The 16,970-nt window shown below is 39.6% G+C and overlaps 1 long non-coding RNA gene across 1 annotated transcript in view; it reads left to right on the plus strand.

Annotated features, from left to right (window-relative positions):
• The window catches only part of LOC148222829 (uncharacterized), an 80,545-nt gene extending 65,221 nt beyond the window's left edge, over positions 1-15,324 (plus strand). The window contains exons 3-7 of the long non-coding RNA XR_015805421.1: positions 1,993-2,062; positions 4,442-4,558; positions 7,443-7,521; positions 8,158-9,593; positions 14,513-15,324. This is a non-coding gene — a long non-coding RNA (uncharacterized LOC148222829). The remainder of the gene's footprint in view (positions 1-1,992; positions 2,063-4,441; positions 4,559-7,442; positions 7,522-8,157; positions 9,594-14,512) is intronic.
• Positions 15,325-16,970: the final 1,646 nt, after the last annotated feature.

A 16,970-nucleotide genomic window follows, 5' to 3' on the forward strand; every position in this document is an offset into this window, starting at 1 on the left:
ATTGTGCAGTGTCATTTTCCTCTTTCTTCCTTGTTTTGAACCCTTTCCCCATCCTCCTTTCTTTTCTTTGTTCTACACTGTTTTTATATTTTGTACAGATTTCCCTCCCCTCTGACATTTTTATCATTTTGAGGCATAAAATAGGGTCTCTCTTCTCTGGCAGCTGCGACCCCATCCCCTGCTGTACCAAATTGACACTTCTGCAAGCAGCAGCTCTGCTCAGTCACTCAAAGGCTGCTGCTTTCACAAGTGTTGATTTAGTGCAGCGGGGGATGATGTGCCAGCTGTAAAACTCTGACAATAATAATAATAATAATGATGCTTATGAAAAGTCTTATAATAAGAGGGAAAAATACAAGGGTGTGGGGAGAAAAGGTAGGAAGGGTCCAGGTGGAGTGAGGAAGGGGAGCCGTGGTCCCTGTGGGGTGGTGGGGCAGTCGGCTGCCCAAGGAGCAGTGGGATGGGTAGCAGAGCAGACCATGAGCTAATTCTTCTCCTCCTCCCACCTCTCTCTCCTTATAAGAAACTCCTGTGGCTGACAGTGAAGATGTTTTGTGTTTCTGTCAAACTGGGGAATTATTTTGAGATAAAGTCCTGGTGGATGTGGGTGAAGGACTTAAAATATGACTGAGAGGGTAAGGGGCACGTGTCCTGTAGAGTCACTTAATATTTACAAATGTAACTTTTTGGATTGCAAGATATTTGGTATTTTTATTCTTAAGGTGCATATTGCATGTCCATGGATATAGAGGATGGGGTTTTCTTTATATATACAAGTAATGTGCTGTTATTTAAAGCACATGAATAGAGAGTTCCTTCTAAATCAGCCCTGATTTACCCTCTGTAATGTTCCTAGAGGAAATAGTGTACAACTACTTTGTATCTGAAAGCTTACTAAATTGTTGGCAAGACGAAGTTGAAAAAATTATTGTAGGTTATATTTACTGACCATTTTTTTTCTTTATCTTCATTCTCAGCCACTAACTCAGCAATTCATTATTTCCATGGCGCTATTTCACTATTCATCAGTGCTCTTAGAGCAGTGAATGAAACATAGTATGTGCTAAATATTGATATTGGCAATGATATGCCAATGTATGACAAGAAAGAACAGTTTCAGATGGACATGCAGAACACGTCAATAGAGACTTGAAAGGTGTTAATACCAAATAGTATTGTTTGCTTAAATCTAGTTACTCATAGCTTTTCCCAGGTCTGTGTGGAGTATGAAATTTTTCAAGGACTCTTGGGAAGTTTATTTCTTTTAAGGTCATTTCAGACATTAGTTTGTTTCTTTAAAATAATGGGAAATAAGGGCATACTTAAAAATAAGCATGTATTTGAAAGCTGGTGGATTAAGGTTATATTTGTCAGGTCTTGGGTAAAACCTCCCGTTGTCTGAAAAGCATGTCCTTTTTGGTATTTAGAGAGATGCTTTATAATAGGCTTTCACAGTGATCACCTTTGCAATCTTGTTGTTCATCATATTAATTGAAGAAGCTCCTTTTTGATAACCTTTGGCTGTTCAAGATACGTTCCTAAAGCATCAAAGACTGAAGGAACTTAGAAAAGACATAATAGATCATTCTGCCTGCTTTTTTGCCAGTGTAGAATTATTTCATTGAGAACATTTTTTTAGTGTTATGTCAACTTTAGTTTTTAAAATCCCAAGTGAAAGCTTCCATATCTCTCCTTGGGAGACTATTTCACAGGCTAATATATCTCACTGTCAGGAAGACTTTCCCAATACTCTGTTGAGCTTAAGCTTTTTCTTTCTATTATTTCTAGTTATGTCCTTTTTGCTTAATAGCTTTTACACATGTTAAATATTTATATATTTTTTTTTCCTTAAGAAACTTTCTTCAGCTTATCAATATTTTTTTGGTTTTGAAAAACCCACTAAGACCTTCTAGGCCGAGAACTACATTTACCTTCAAATCATACGAGAGTCAGATGCTCACCACAGCATTTCCTTCATGTTCTCTTTCTCAGGGTCCAAAGAACACAGGAGATTCCAGCTATGAGAAATCTGATAAGCAGCCTATTTCATCAGTAATTTGAGGTAAGTCCCTTTGCTTTCTTTCTAATTCTTGATGCACAGCTCTTCTGGACACTGTAAGTGAGGATCCCCAGCTGCTACTTCATTCTTAATTTCTCACTTCTTGCTTCACAGAAAGCCTACATACTGCTTAGTCTTTGTACTTCTGCAGCTTGCACACAATTCACTTCATTTTTGTTAGGTGCAGCTGTTGAGGTCAGAACTCAGAATACTTCCCAGGAAACAGAAGGCAAGAGAAAGGAGGGTGATGCTCTCCTTAAGTCTGAGATCTTCTTTGGAAGTCCTGGGTTGAATTTTAGCTCCTTATTCAGGAGAAATTGAAATATGTTTATACAGGCAAATGCAGAGACCTGTAAAAGGTTTTCAGGAGGCTTACCAGTGTGGGCTAGTCCCGTGTTTGCAGGGTTCAGGGTTGCAGGAAGGGGTCCAGCCTGTGCCAGCTCAGAGCAAAGGCAAGCCAATGCATCCCTGGCAGAGACAGGCTCTGCTTCTCTGCACGTCTTTCCCTTCTACAAGGAAGAAGTTGCAGTCTCCTGTTATGTGCTGGTGGATACTGGTGCTATACAGACCAAAAACTGCAGGCATCTGAAAAAATTTGCTTTCTTTTTAATGCAACGTTTTTTGTTATTAGTTATGAGCATTCTAGTTTGCAGGAAAGGGGGAGAAACTGAAATGGTTTACACAACTTGCAACTGCCATTTCTAGTTTGTTTTCTGAGGAAATGCAGTTTTTCTGTCAAACTTCTCTAATTTATTTTGAACACAAGGAATGTTTACACAGCTGAGTTCAGTGGTGGTAGAGATCCCATCCCACAGTGGCATTGTGTGGTGACTTTGCATTCACTAGGGGCACTTTTGGGTGTCCTGGCTGACAAGCATGGTGTGCACCTCAGGGCATCATAACTGGGTACCACTGGAACAGCCCAGGAAGGTTTTGAGGAGACAATGTGGGGAAGGAGGGCATGGATGGGGAGTTTGGTCACTTATGAGTGAGTCACAAGGCAGAAAGTATTGGTTTTCTGCTCAAAGTGCTTGAGCCTTTCCTAAGGAGTTTTCAGACTGTTAGAGACTCAGTGCTTGTCTAATTGTTCTCCCAGAATCAATAGCTAAACTTGCATTGATTTCTGCTGACTTCACATGCTTAGGATTCCAGCTGTACTGTGGAACTTGAGATCTGAGTGTTTCACAGGGGCTTACCTGCCACAGCTGTGTACCACTTTCCCTGAGAAGTGTGCAGGGTGGAAACACCACTCCAGGTGCCCTTGTAGCCTTTGTGGGTGCTACTGCCTGCCAGGCTGCTGTTTGTTCACCCATTTTACAGAGAAAGGCTGTGCCTGGTGTGCTCATTCCCACTTATTCCCAGGTCTGCATCTCAGAATGGCCACTTGTGACTATCCCCCTCGTTTTGACTATTCCAAGACATTTTTACTGAATATTTTAGCTGAGTTTTGCCCAAGATTATTTGCCAAAGAGAATTTTCTGTTTTATTCCTTTTTATGTGTCTAATTTCTAGGTGCTGCTGTGTATTTTTTCTTTTCTATTTACACTCACAATATTTTCTAAACTTACATCTTCTACAGCTCTTGACCACAAAATCTACTGCCTAATATATGTTAGTGCCTTTATTTCTAGATTTAATCGTAAAGAAATTACTTTCAAATGTATTTCTGAAATAGGTATAAAGAATAATGTTTACTAGTAAGTTTCCCTGAACTTCTTTTCATTGAGAAAAGGAGTAAAAAAGAGTAATGATATTGCACTTCTGCTGACTACTCTCCTTGACTGATTCACGGGGTATTTGCTCTTAACATGTTGTAGGAGTTAAAAAAAAAAGTGTCAAACTTTTTTTGGCACCCAGCTACAGTAGATCCTGTTAGAAGAAACATATGGCCTCACACTAACAGTGTTAGAGCACTGCTGAAGTACTGCATGCACGACATTGACAAATTTTCTCTAGGCTTTTTGTTTTCTGTGCTATTAAGCATTCAAAGTCCACTATTTCATTACCACTGATGATACAGAGAGCCTTATTGACATTCTATCCATCTGTTCATAACATGCATTATTAAATGTGAAGCAACTAGTAGGTAGGGGTACACTTGCCAGCTGTACAATGAATTCTCAGTAGTTTGGTGCCCTCTATAAATCTTCTAGTATTCTGCCAGATTCTCAACATAATTTGCAATGGGGATATTTTTTTTAATGTTTCACATTGTACAGAGGAAAGTTGCTTCAAAAGAATTCTTTATTTTGTTATCCCTAATGTGAAATCTTTAGATACAGTTTCAAAAAGCCCAAGAGTCTTTTAACATACAAAGACTGTTGCTAATATCAGATCTCAATAACCACAGTTTCTGGTTTTTTTTCCTTCTTTTTTCTCTAGGAGCAAATGTGCTGCATTACCTATGAACAGGACAATGGGGCCCCAATGAGTCACCCTATTCATATATTTTTGGAACCCAGAGGAATTGGTTTGACTATTTACAGATTATAACAGTTGGTAGTTGAATGTTTTATTTTCATTCCCAGTTGGTACAATATGTTCACAGCTGATGCTAATGGCTTGCCCATTTGATATCACATATGGTCCACTATTTGGGTCTCCTAAAGCTTTCTTTTGTGGTCAAACTGCTTTAAAACTTGTGTATGTTTAGGTTTGTTCTGTCTGCTGGAAAGGTGAATATGAAACTCTGAAAATGGGCATCCTTAGAGTAATTCAGCAGTTCTGTTGAAAAAGATTCAAATAATTTGAGCCTAAATGTCCCATAAAGTATATTTTTGTATAAAATTGAATAAAAACAAATGTCTTAAAACATCATGTGAAATTCTGAAAGAAATGTTCTTTCCTCTTTCTTTGTCTTTGAAGCTGTGATTGAGTTACCTTCCAGTGTATGGACACCACTGAGCATCATTAGCCCTGCTTTTGCTGTTTGGTCGTATTGGAAACTAATTTATACATAATTTGTATTGCTTAAATCATAATTGGTACTTTTTATTTGAATATTACTGTTATGATAATATTTTGTGAAAAGATCTAAGGAAGCAAATTAATTTTTCCTTTGGTTTCTAGAATAAGAGCATAGGAAAAGTAAATTAAAAGAATATAGGTACAGAAATTAAAATTACAAGCCTGTCCAAAGTTGTTCTCCTATGACACAAAGTGTTTATACTGACTCTGAAACATAACTGATAAAGCCACAATCTCATAAAAAGATTATTTCCAAAACTATTGCATTACCCTCTGAGAGCTAAAATTCTCATTTATTCGTAGGAGTAGATCATAATAGCTCTAATTCCCTGAGAAGTGGGCATTGTATGATAATTAAGCAGAGTAGTACATTAATTGTCCTCCACTTCACCTCTAGATGTTTAACTCCTTATCTAGTCAACCAGCAAACAATAATGCTCACTTATTTGTGCCTTACAGTTCAAATAGTTTCTTTAACTTGGTAATTTATTTGAAATAAAGCAGAATAAGCATTTTCACGTGAAAGGGGCATTGAAATTGTATTAGATCACCATTATTTAATCCCATTAGGTGGTAGGATGCAGGTTTTAGGGTTGTATTTTCCAGCCATGCAACTTTAGCTGAATAAGAGCAACGTGCTTTTGCATGTAGGAATATTTCTCTAACTAATGGGACAGATTTAGCAGTTTTGCCACATGGCTTCTGTTTCTGGTGGCCTCCCTCTCAGCAATGCCTGTGAGGAGAGCAGGTATGTGTGTCTTGGAAGTGTTGCCTCTGCCTGGGACATCTGGCTCCTGGTGCTGGATTAAATGAGGCAGCTGGTGGTAGGACCGAGGCTCTGTCTGGGTTAGTTTTGTTTCAGGGGAAATAGTGCATGTGGCTGGTTTAGAGTCAGCCCCTGGAAGGAGATTGAAATAGAACTGAAATAGGAGGCTTTTTCAAGTCAATAATAAAGTCAATAAATGAATAAAGTCAATATTCAGCCTGGAGTACTAGGCAAAGAAAAAAAAACCAACTAAACCCAATGTTTTTGCAAATGAAACTAATAGATGAGAAGTAAAACTCTGCCCCTCTACTATAAGCAGTTTCAGCGACTTAGAAAATGACAGTAAAACTTTAGCATGCTAAGAAGTTCACTTGAAATGTCTTTAAAAAAAGAACTAAGGAAATCAAATTATTAATGAATGATCACAGGAATGGACTGGGTGCCTGATGATGTGGTAAAAAGTGTTAGACGGGACTTGGTCAAAATTTGGTGAAATTTTGGATACTCTGACTGTACCCAAGAGAGTTAAAGAAGTTTGTGATGTTGTCTGTCCCAACTTATTATATAGAAACGGAAGATTATGCAAGAAGAATTTGGATTTATTGGACACAAATTAAATTATACTCAGTAAAGGACGTATTTCTCATAAGTAGCAGAACTAAGTGTTAGGAACTAGAAACAATACTGTTGAAAAATTATTTTTGGGGTCTTATAAATAAATCACAAGCCCACAAGACACCAGGAGCAGTAACTTGATTATGGATATCTGTCAAAACGAGTGTTACAATGCAAAAGTGGTCATAACTTGGGTGTCCTGTGACATAGGATACAGCATATTCCCAGGAGTCCATACCCATCAGACTCAGGGTGGCTAAGCCTGGTCTGAGCACACGGTCCTAGTCTGGGCATGGTGCTGCAGCTGTGTCAGCAGCTCTGGTACCCAGCTGACTATGGAAGAGCAGCAGGGACTGCAGAGACAGCCCCACTGCTCATGGTGGAGGTGGTGTGTCTTGTGCCCTCTCTAACACCGTGCCACCATCTCCAGAGACAATCACAGCACGTCCCTGTGTGCTGGACTCCATGTCCTTCCCTCTGCTGTGTTCACTCTGGCCTCACTGTGGCCTCGGGGCATTTGCTGCAAAGTTTCAGGATGCTCATTTAAAGGTGGGTTTTGCAGTGTATTGTCCATGCCAAGGGGATCCTGTTGGAAAGAAGTGTTACACTGATTCTAATTTCGGACTAATAAGGTAATTTCTGATTGACACATGGAGAATTACCTACTTTCTGGGGGACTTTTTTCTCATTTGTTAATAATTCGTCATTATTATTAAAATCATCAATATCATCATTATTGTTATTATATCATCCAAAGCATGTGAGTGCTCTGGCAGAATCATCTTCCTGTGGTGTCTCCCTTGTTGCTGGGGTGGGTGGCAGTGTGCCCTGGGGGCTCCTGCCCAGCCCTTCCAGGCAGTCTGTGCTCTGTGTCTCCTCAGCTAGAGGCTGGTACTCACCCCAGGGCACTGATGAAGCTGTAGAGCCACCAAAATACAGACCTCACTCTCTGCTCTACAAATTATTTTCTTCCCAAAGCAATTTACAAGATCTTTGTAGCACTTCACTAAATATACTTTCTTCTTGTTTTGACAGAGGAAGAGCCTGAGGCTGGAGCTTGCTGAGAACACCATGTGGAAATGGTTTGATCAGCTGCCATTGCTCAGCAGGGAAGGTGAGGGGTGGGATGGACTTGATGAAGGCAGCTTCATCTTGAAGAACATTTCATTAGAAAAATACCATCAAATTGTAACTTACCAGCTCTAGATATATTTTAGGGAGTCCTCTCTCCTGAATAGGATTAAATTAGGTATGGTGTTAACCCAGAGTCTTCTGCAACAATGTAAATGAGTTGTTAACATGGCACTTCATTGCAATAATAATTCAAAGCTACTAGCAGGCTTGATGGGTCTGCAATAAATGTTTTATTATTTAGGAAAAATATACTCTACAAGTTGCAATGTGCCATGCTCATTCATGCTGTAAATCAACAAAGATCAGCAGACTGAATAGGGAAAATGAAAAGCTTATTTAGGAACTGACACAAGCTTTCAGATGAGCAGGAATGGCTGAAGTTAACTGCATTCATTTTTCTTTACTTGTCACAGTTGCCACTTGAATTCCACTGCTAAAGATTGTGGGTAGTTTTGCTTTATGAAATTATATCTATGAAAACAGTATTTGCATTTATATAGGCTTAGTTATAATAAAGTTAAACCTAGCACACCCCCTTGCCTCCACAAACAAACAAATCAACCAGCCAACCAGAAACATCTATGTTAAAATAATATTTATCTGTCAATTTTCCTAGATCTGAACAGGATTCAGGTAAATGGTTCCCACTGGCTGCTTTAAGGGCCCGAAGCCTGTGACCATGTGAAATGCAGGAATGCAGAGCTTTGGCCATCCCTTCAACTTCAGCTCTCCTGTAAGGTTTACTCTCTCTCCTCATGAGGGTAAACCAAGGGTTTTCTTTAAAAATGATCTTGATGTGAGATAAGGCACAGAGTGGGTAACAGGGGTGAGACACTAGGAATTAATATGGTCCTCGTGGTAAGGTTATAAAGTGCCTGAAATCAGCTCCATTACCATCCTTTCATGCTCCCTAGCACCTGAAGACCCTTCCTTGAATTTTGCAGCATGGAAAATGCAGATGCTGAATGCTGAACACTGGCTTGTCCTGAAAATGGTACGTGTTTGAACATGGAGTAAAACCCCTTGCAAACTCTCTATGTTGATGTCCTTAGAGAGATGTGACTTCTTTGGCTGATCCAGGGGAAGGACAAACCAGGACAGGAAGACAAGTGAGTTAAGATAACTCATCCCATGCCTCTATGTAGGCTGGAAAAGGACAAGGTTTTTAAAACCAACTTCAGAAATGATTCCCATGCCCTGATTTATGCCCCAGAAAGACTGAAGAGAACATGAAAATTATTTTTGAAGGATTTGCCTGATGATACCACACCCCTGGTCATAGGTCTCCAGAGGGAAGAGCTGCTTTTTGTGGAGCAATTAAGCTGGACCTGCCCAATGAGGATGGCAGCAGGGACTGAGCATATGAGGAGAATGCTTCACATCAGACTGGTAGGATTGTGCACAAGCCTCTGACTGCAACACTATCCTGAGAAAGCAGCTCATGGATGGAGGAAACAGTAGGCAAAAAGCCAGCTAACAGGTTTCTGTTTAGGTTTGTGCCTGCTGATATGTGTGTACTCAGACGTGCATTTATACGAACATGAACATTTATGTGTGTAGATCTATACACAAATGAAGCAATTTTTGTTTCTCTGTAGTCATCTGCATATTTGTTCCAGTTTGTCAGGTGCTTGTGTCTGCCAATGAATGGATGCTTTCCTTGGTTGTGGAGTTACTTATCCAACTATAAGATTCACTGACTGTCTCAAATATTTATTCTCCGTAGAACAGTTTGCATGACTTAAACAAAATACCATTATTTTGTTGTGGTGCCCAATGTGCCTACAGGAGAGGAGCCTCATCTTGTAGCCAGCAAAACTGGCTCTGTGCTGAGAAGGCAGCTGAGACTAGAGCTTGGAAACGATGGAAATACAGAAATACAACAGTTTTGCTGCAATGATTGTTCCACTGACTTTGTCTTGAACCTGTTGGGTTGATCTGATGGCATCTTTGGTGTTGACATCTGTCTTGGGGTGACCCTAAACCAGGACAACATCCCATGGCTAGAAGCAACCTCCTTGAGGCAGATGCTCTGCACTGCAGTGAGTGGTGGTGAGTTGGGTGTGTTCCTCCAGCCCCTGGGACTGCTGGTGATGGGGTGCTGCTGGCTCCTGTGGCTGGACAAAGCTGAGGCCTGGCCTTCACATCTTGCTGAGGAGGCTTCAGGACCCTTACCCTGATTTTCTCACTTTGAGTGTTAAGAATATACATGATGGGCAAGAAACCCTTGGAAGTGGTGTGTTACCCTACCCTATTTATTTTGTCAATGACAAAATTGAAATTACTTTGTCCCCTTTGGAAATAATGAGTAGTTTGTTTGTGAGAATAGTATATGCAAAAAAAATTAAATTAGAGACCTGTCTTAGACTTCAGACAGTTATCTGAAGATTTTGTCATCATAATCACTTAAAATAAGGTAAGCATAAGCCAGACTCTAAAAAAGTTATTGAGATAATGCATAGTGAAAGGTTTAGAGTTTGCTTCACTGAGAAGTTTTGCTTCTTGAGCCAGCCATTTATATGTTCAGGAAAAGTCCAGTTAAAATGACTGAATTGTGTCACAAAATAGAGAAGGCAGAGGACATTTAATTATAGCTGGGCTGCCAGGCACCAATAGAATAAAAGAAAAAAGGTTCACCTAAAGCACAAAGTACTGCCTAATACATTTGCTGTAATAAAGAGAAAATATATGGTCTAAACACACTCTTTAAATAGTTCAAAAAGCTGCACCTTCTGATTGCCATGAAGCTGTTTTTCTGATTATCAACATAGCTTAAGAAAAAGTAACATCGTTTTAATATTGAGACCTTCAACTTTGGTCACAGGTTGAAGAAGCAGCACCATGCATTAAGACAAAAGTGTTGCCTGAGAAAATGGATTTGTGACCCAGAAGAATGTATAATTGATGTGTGTGGTTGTCTGAATGGTAGAATAACAATAGTAACCATTAGAGATGAGAGCTGGAACTAGTCAGGCAGTGAGTCAGGATGTATTTTATAGGTCATCTGGGCTCCATTCAGATCTACAGGTTGCTATTCCTTCTCCATACTTGAAAGCATTTAATAGATTATTACAAAAGGAAAAGGATGGTATGCAATAATGGTTTAAATTGAAGCTCAGTATATATATCACCACTGTGTGACTTCTAAATGAATGCTTCATTTTTAAAATTCTCCCATGACATACTTGAAAGTTTGCCAGAGCATCAACAAATTAAAACAATGAATTGACCAGCAGCAAGAGTAAAAGACCCTGAATAGTACAGCAGAAACAGTTGTTCTCTTCTGTGGCATAGACAATAACAAATAAGAAATTCCCAAGAACATTTATTCCAAAGTTGTTGTCTATCCTCTTCAATGCAGATGAACTGGTTTTGTTCTCTCTTGTTTCATAATGTTAAAATAAGAAAAAAATACAAAATTTTGGAAAGAGGTTTAAGTGCTAAACAATCAAAGCCAAAAGCATGTAATAGTGAAGTCTAATTCAGATAGATTCCCTTCTTGCCTGGGAAATGCTTCTTTCATATCAAAATTGATACAAGTTAAAGGGTGGAGAATCTTTTGTGCTTTGTTTCACATGAACATAAAAGTTTTATTCCTGCTTTTAATGGGTAGTATTTTACAGATGTAATGGAACATAATTTTACCAGGTTTCCCTAAGGGAAAGTCACGGCATGATTACATAGGCAGTCCCATCTCATTTAGCATAATGCTCACAATATACATGCAAATATACTTACGTAACTCAAGTTAGAAGTAGATTGAATAGCATTCAGATAATCATAGAGCAGTGCAGATGCTGAAGAAAGTTTTGCAGGAGAAATATGCATTGAATGACTGGTCCCTTGCAGCCACACATGCCCCCAGGTAATGTTTTTCTGCGAGGCGGAAGGTTCAAGCTGTGCCAGACAGCATGTGGACCATTTGCCACTTCAGGATGAACGTTTTAGCTTGTCCCTGTTGATAGCATATCCCAGTGAGTAGTGACACTGCTGGATCAAGGAGATGGGGAACCTTGCAGTGTTCCCAGCAGCGGGACACCCTGGAAAGGGAGCCATCCTCTCATGGGCAGAGGTCCTGGACTGTCCCTCAGGGTAACGGGCTGCAGGGCAGTGGGTTGCAGAGGGACTCCATGGGCATGGAAGGAGGTTTAAGCCACCTCAGGCAGAAGCACAGGGTAACAGAGTGTAAGGGGAGGGAAAGGATGGCAGTGTGCTCTCCAAACACCTTGCACAAGGAATTTTTCAGCTAGAGATTAAATAAATATTTCAATTGTGAATAAAAATTATTTAGCACAATGTAGTGCATGCTGTAATTCTAGCACTTTTGGTATAAAAAGCAAGAAAAAAAATCTATGTTATAAGCTAGTATGAAGTGTCTTATATTTATGGGAGTTGTAGGGATACTCTTTCTGGGCTGTCTTGTGCATTGATGAAACAGATCTGTAAGAAAAGTTATATCTTTCTTATTATAGAGGATGATTGAACAAATTTAAAACATTTTACTATCACATGTGATATGGACATATTCTCTATTTCATGAACAATAGACTTTTGCTTCTTTTATAACTGCCAGACTCTCTTCTCAGATCTGACTCTTATTTAATCTGATGTAGATCACCATGGAGAAACTATCCCAAGCTTTCATTTAAGTGGTATAACAGCTTAGTGTACATAAACCCAGTCTTGATGCTGGTTATTTGGAGATGCAAAGCAGAGACAATTGTAGCCTGCCTGAAGTCAAAGAAAAAGCAGTTTCTAGAGCTTTCCTGCAGAACCACTGGCAGCAGAGCTGCTGCTACTGCACCAGGTGTGCACAAGTGTTGCTGTAGCTGGCATGTGGATTGCAGGTGTGAGACCAGCAGTGCCTCTGGCAGTCACTGCCTCTTTGGGTAGGCAGATTCCTTTCTCATTCTTTTTAGGGAAGATCAAGAATTAACAAAGACATAATAAAAAATAAAGCTCAACATCTCTCTGTATTAGCTTTTTTTTTTAAACTTTCTCTCTGTCAATGTTAATATCTCAGATCCATAGGGAATGGCAATAGATAGGTTAGCACAAAATCTCTATTGCAGGTATATGCTTGTATGTGCTGTGGAGAAAACTGGATAAAGACAATATTTGGAGAATTAGTTGCACTTTATTTCATATTGTACTTCGAGCTCTCTGTTCGCTGCCACATTTGAAGCCAAACTACCTTTTAGCAATGAAGAGGAATCTTTGTTTAATGTATTTTTGCTTTATTTTCTTTGGATTTTTATTTGCTACATCTCAATTACCTGCCAATACTCAGAACTGTGAATTGTATCAACTTCATTTTAGTCGAGTGTAAAATTTATCATTCAGATAAGCTAACATCAGAGTCAGTATCAGACTGAGGAAGTGTTTGCTCTTCCTCGCTCATTAGTTAGCATTTCATCTGTGAGTGTGGGATGGATAAATTTCAGAGTGCATCTGATTTAACCTCTAAAAATGTATCTTCATGTCATCACTTAACTGCAGGTAAGAGATAAGAGCTTAGTAATTGAAATAAGGAAAAAACATTAGTAATAATAAAAAAAGAAGGGTCTAAAGAAATGCAAGTGATGTACAGTAGAAGTGTTCACCACTGTGTGACTGATGCCCAGCCCAAGCCACGATCAGCAGCTCTTGGCCAGCTCCCCCCAGTTCATTTCCTGAGCATGACATTCTGTGCTGTGCAATATCCCTCTGGCCAGCTCGGGTCAGCTGCACTGCCTGTGCTCCCTCCCAGCCTCTTGTGCACCTGTTTGCTGGCAGAACATGGGAAACTGAAAAAAGCCTTCATTTAGAGTAGGCACTACTTAGCAACAACTAAACCATCAGTGTGTCACCAGCAGTATTCTCATACTAAATCCAAAACATGGCACTGTACGTGCTTGGAAGAAAATTAACACTCTCCCAGCTGAAATTAGGGCACCTCAGGTCAGTGACATGGGTACTCCAGTGCTGTGCCAGCCTAGCTCAGCAGGAGAACAAAAATGCCTTCCATCCCAAATTTGTCCCGTGAGAGTGCCTTGTTTGTTTGTCTTTTCACGCTTAAGAAGACATTTCCAGATGGACTGTAATACTGAATTCAAGTTTTGCTTCTTTGTTTGCTTTTCAAGATTAGCAATAGCTTAGGATGAGCACTGCACTTGATGATCCTGTCAGATGTCCCAGGTTCTGCACCTGCTGCTGGCACTCTCCTCTTCAGTATAAAAGGGTGCCTCTGGTTCTGCTGTTTGTAAAACAACTTTAGCTGTTTTATTGAGGAGATTTGTAAACAACTAAAAAGGTAATGTGGTGTAGCGTCAGCAGAAATTCAGTAAAGGAGCCTTTTGGTTAACCAAGGCTTGTTCCATTCATAGGAAAATTCAGATAAATTAAGGATATATGTGAAGTAAGTGCACCAAGCTACAGTGCTTTAAGCTCCTCCGTGGATGATCTAATTCAAAAGGAAAATGGCTGTAGTTCATGGTAGCTTAATCCTCTTTACAGTAAAGTCAGACTACTTTACCTCTCAGTGAGAATATCCACAGAGGGATTTAATGCATTTTGACTTACATGCATTATCATCATGGGTTTAGTTGGTTTATCTTAACTTCCCCGGATGATCTTTTGTAGAAAAACCACAGACACAGATATCTAGTGCTAGCTTATTTAAAGCATAGTCATGTAGTCATGTCCTTAATCTGATATGGGTTTTAGTGTAACCATGTTAAGTGATAAGTGAGAACTGCTTTGTTAAGAGGTTCATATACATTCTTATCCCAAAGGATAACAAAGGTAGTTATTTGTGACTGTGTTACCCAGAAATAATTGAAAAGCCTCAGTGTAAGTGCTTGGCATCTGCTTGCATGCTGGGTACTGCAATGCCACTGACTCCTCAGACACAATTACAAATTCTGGAATCTGAATCTGAGGCTCAACAAAATAATTCAGGTGATTACTCTGTTCTCTGTGCTGTTTTGCAGGCCGAAGATAAAAGGATACAATACTTTGGGGGAACTTTTGCCTCACATGGTTGTAAAATCAACAGAGTGCTGGAAACACCTCTTGTCTTGTGTGGAGAGATTCAATCCTCTACCTGATGGGAAGGAAAGGAGGGAAAACACTGACTGGACTTTTTTCCAGTCCTTGAAGCAGTTTCCTTTGAGAGAATGACATTTTTCATGCCAGACACCTGGCAAGGGTCAACTGGATGAGACAGAGCTGGAGACATGCAGTGCTCTATGGTGTCAACAGAACTAAAGATTATGAAAGTCTTCTGAACAGATTTTACCCCAGAAGTGAACAGAACATGCCAGGGATATCCCATGGCAATGAGAGTCCTTGTTCCAGCACAACTGGCCACATTGCCTTTTGTCTAAGTACCTTTTGTTATCACATGACAGGAGACGCAGAAAGCACTAGGAACTACACTACAAGAGGAGTAAGGAATTCTTTGCTGATTTTTAAAAACCTTTTTCTTCTGCAGGTTTGTTTGAGTAGTTTACTTTATAGCGACTTTGGCTTGAAGGTGAGGGCACTAACAAAGCTGTTATATAAAAGCATTATTGGTATTTGAGGAATTAAGCCTATGTTTGAGGAGTTCAAATTTGCTGTGTCTTATGTTATTTTTTATTTTAGCAATGTTTGTGTAACCATGCTTTTGTGAGTTAATGCATAACAACTCAAGTCAGTTAAAAGTCTATGGCATTAGTGAAACTGTGAACCACATAAAAGACTAAATTGCTTTTTCTCTTTCTGTAATTGCCACTACAATAAAAGCTGCTTTTACAGTAAAAATTTTCAGAGTTAACCCCCGCAGAGCTCCCAGGTTGATGAGGGAGAAGTGTGATTAGGGGTGTGTAGAAGGGGGAGAACAGCTGACTGACTGTAATTAGGGGTGCTCAAGGGCTAAAGGCAGCAGAGGGCAAAACTTGCAACCATCCGCCCCAGGTCCCAAATGAATTGCAGTGTAATGAGCAAGGGTCAGCTGGGGTCCCTCAGCACAGCAGCTTTGGCAATCCTGCCCTGCTTGCATCCTTTCCAATGGCCCTGCTGAACATGGCAGGGAATGATGGGAAGGGCACAGAGTAGATAGACAGTTGTGACTGCAAGCAAGGAGGAAAAAAGATAATAGATTTTTTTAGTATATTCTCTGTGGCCACTGTTTTGAACAATATTATAAATATTGAGGAATGGGAGGGCAGGTGGGTCAATCCTTTTACACCTGTCTGTGGGCAGAAGTTTCAGCCAGAAGAGTAGTGGAAGGCTTTGATGGATGTGCAGTATTTCCAGTGGGATAGGTATGCCTTCATCCTGGTAATTATGCCATCCTTATATCAATCCTAAATATAAACAATTCTTTTACAGAAACGCCAGCAATGTATGATTAAGTATAATAATAAATAATTAAGTATAATAATCCACTATGTACCAAATGTGAGTAATGGGATATATTGCAAAAGTTGAAAAGAGCACCCACCAGAGGTATACAGGTATTTAATTGGTTTTGCAAACCTAGTTTTGTTTTTAGAATGTAATAAAAATGCCATATCATTAGCATCTGAGGGACTGAATTTGCTATGGGGACTGAACATGCTTCTTTGTGGTATTCACTTTGTCAAACACTCCAAATACTACCACTGATGATGAATGCTTGCCCTGCTTCTGGGTTCCTGTGTGATTTGTCCTGTTTTGTTGTTTATTTTTCCTTTTCTTTTTATTAGAACAGAATATTAATTTTTAAAGCATGGAAAATAGCAGATTTTTAAAATGTCTTAAATATCATTTTGTCTGGATAAAGGTTTGAAATGAGTAATGTGCTGTTTTTAAAAAGGTTGCTATTTATCTGAATTTCACTGTGGTTTAATTAGCAGCATCTTTGGTAGAACGTGGGAGATGGTGCTTATCATCTGCCAAGGAAAATGTTGTCTTTTGAGGGGGGTAAGTTATGTCAACCAAAATACAGCCTGATTTTATATGTCCAATACGATTCTCTTTTAAGTCTTGGTGGGCAAGGGTTGAGCTGTAAGTGATTAAGAGAATGGAGAACAGAGGTATTAGTGCTAAGACTGTCTCTGGGCAGGTCTGAGAGCCATCAGTATCCTGGGTACTGGCTGTGAAAGGAGATGGCTCTCACTGAGCATTGCAGCCAGCAGCTCCTCAAGTTTGACAAGAAATTAAAACACGTGGTAGTGTCAGTATTTCTGTTAAATCCTACTCTGTCTCAATGTTATGCCTTCTTTGCTGTCCTTGTTAGGTGTTTTAATAAATGGAGCCTGTAATTCTCTTTGAATGAATCTGATAGTTAAAGGAGCTGATCATTTGTTATGGACAGCTCTGCCCACAGCAGCTGCATGCATGGAAATACTGGAATCGCCTTAATGAGGTGGCAGTTCTGAGCTGGAAGTCACTAAGGTCAGCAGAAAAGTGGCATTTAACATC

This window comes from Sturnus vulgaris, chromosome 9, assembly GCF_052056855.1.
Source record: "Sturnus vulgaris isolate bStuVul1 chromosome 9, bStuVul1.hap1, whole genome shotgun sequence".
In the NCBI taxonomy this organism is placed as follows: domain Eukaryota; kingdom Metazoa; phylum Chordata; class Aves; order Passeriformes; family Sturnidae; genus Sturnus; species Sturnus vulgaris.